Below are 2500 nucleotides of genomic sequence, written 5' to 3' on the forward strand. Positions count from 1 at the left end.
TATGAAATAAAAAACGTACCCATTGATTGATCCATTCAATTATCATATAAATATAGACAGATCTAAGAACAGAATATCGAGGTTGAAACTGCTTATCCACGGCAAAATATATAACCATGCTTATGTATGCTGCATGCATGCCTTTTTTATCACTGTGTGGCTATGTGTATTATTAATGCCTGTGTGCAAGTATGCATATATGCAAAAAAAAAAAAAAAAAAAAAAACTGCATTTTAACATTCCATTTATGTATATATGCAAGTGGTGAAACACACACTGTATGTAAACAAGAGTAAAAAGTCGGTAGTTAAAGACTGCTCACATTCATGAAGTAATTCTTTATGATGATTTTCATTCTTATTATTCATCTATTTAGATTTACAGCCATCTAATAGTCGTCTCCTAGTTAATCACATTGGAAAGAAAACTTCCTATACGAAATATTTCCAAACCGTGGCAGCCAATGTTAGTATCTGATACGGTATTCTTCATAAAAGAAAAAAATATGTCATTACTGTAAAAGAAAACATATATCTTCCACGTTCAATGGCCCAACTACTCACCGGCTCCATTATCACTTAGTTTAATAGTTCAAGTGTTGTTGATCCTTTTATCTATTACCAAGAGGGGGAGAAAGATGATGTGAAAGATGATCATCACCACCGTCTTCATCTTCATCATCCTTATCATCGTCATAATCATCGTCATTATCATTATTATTGTTACCTCCGCCAAGGTTACGTTTCTGGTAGCGCTGGTTAGTTTCTATTTTTTTTTTTTTTTTCTTATTGCTACAGGTGTATGCCATTAAATTTTGCTGGTGGTCCGGATCCAGGATGGGTAGCATTATCATCATCATCAAAATTATTATCATTATTACTATTATCATTATTATTAATGATTGTTATTATTGTTTACCATTATCAAATTTGTGATCATGATCAACATCACGTGCCTCCCTTTGATGTGGAAGCTCTTCACAGGAATGGCAGCAGAAGAGATGTATAGCTACTTAGAAAGAGGGAATCCTCTGCCAGAAGAACAAAGGGGAAATAGGCGTGAGACTCGTGGCAAAAAAGATCAGTTGTTAATTGGCAAGACTGTATTGAGACTGTACGAAATGACAAACTAAGCTGGTTATGACATGGATAGATTATAAGAAAGCTTATGACTTTGTCTCCCATACTTGGATTAGGGAGTGTAAGTTTAGAATTGCAGAGAATGTGAGAAAACTTCTGCAAAGAAGTATGGGTCAGCGGAAGCTTTCATTAACATTTGATGGAGAAGACCTTGGTGATGTTGATGTGAAAAGGGGTATATTTCAAGGTGATAGATTATCCCCATTGCTGTTTGTATTGCGTATGATTCCAATATCGTTAGTGCTTAAGAGGGCCAATGTATACTATGAATGGGGAAAGAAAAGAGTCCAAATTAAATTATCTTCTGGTCAGGTTGATCTAAAGCTCTTTGGTAAAAGTGAAGACCAGATAGATTAATTTGGCCTTCAGCAAAGACATTGGGGTAAAGTTTGTCCTTAGAAAGTAGTGTCCTTACCTGGAAGAGAGGAAACACAGCTAGATGTGAGGGGATAGAACTCCTGGATGGCGAAGTAATGAAGGAGGTGGACCAGGAAGGTTACACATGTCTGGGGATAGTCGAGCTCGATAAGATCAAAGAAAATGAGATGAAAGAGAAATTATAAGGGGATACAGGGGAAGGCGCAGGTTAATTCCTAAATCAAAGCTGTATGGTAGAAACAAACTTACAGGGATGAACACATGTCCAGTAGCTATCTTCAGATATAGGGGCTGGAATCCTGGACTGGAAAGAATGTGAACTGAAAAGTTCAGACTGAAGAAAAACGATGACAATATATGGTGCATTTCATCCTATGCTTGATATGAACTGACTGCGCTTAAAGATCAGAATAGAACAATGTGTCAAAGGAAAGGAAAATAGCTTAGTTATTTACATAATGAATTCTGCGGAAAGAGTATTCATGGGGTTCGTACATCAGGAATAATTGAGACTGAATGTATCGTCAAACGACAAAAGGCTTAGAAGTTTTATTTGAAAAAAAAAAAAAAAAAAAAAAACGGTGAAAAGGATGCATGTACAGTTCACCAAGGAAATGCCGGAGAAGGTAAACAAGGACAATACCCGGAATTGGCTAGTCAGAAGGGATTCAAAGGTTGAAACGGAGGCTTGTTATATGCCGAACAGGATCAGGCGATCATATCAAATTGTGTAAAATACCATATTGATAAAAGTATTGACAATTCTCTTTATAGAATGTGTGGAAAGAGGAGAAAGTGTGCAACATTTAATAAGTGAATGTGAGAAATTAGCTCAGAAAAAATACGAGAGACCATGATAATGTAGCAGAAAAAAAATCATTGGAAACTGTGTAAGAAAAATGCTATAGAACATAAGGAATAATGGTATGAACATGACCCAGATGGAGCACAAAAGAAAGAAGATGTATAATTGCTGTGGGATA

Source organism: Penaeus vannamei, chromosome 1 (genome assembly GCF_042767895.1).
Source record: "Penaeus vannamei isolate JL-2024 chromosome 1, ASM4276789v1, whole genome shotgun sequence".
Lineage (NCBI taxonomy): Eukaryota > Metazoa > Arthropoda > Malacostraca > Decapoda > Penaeidae > Penaeus > Penaeus vannamei.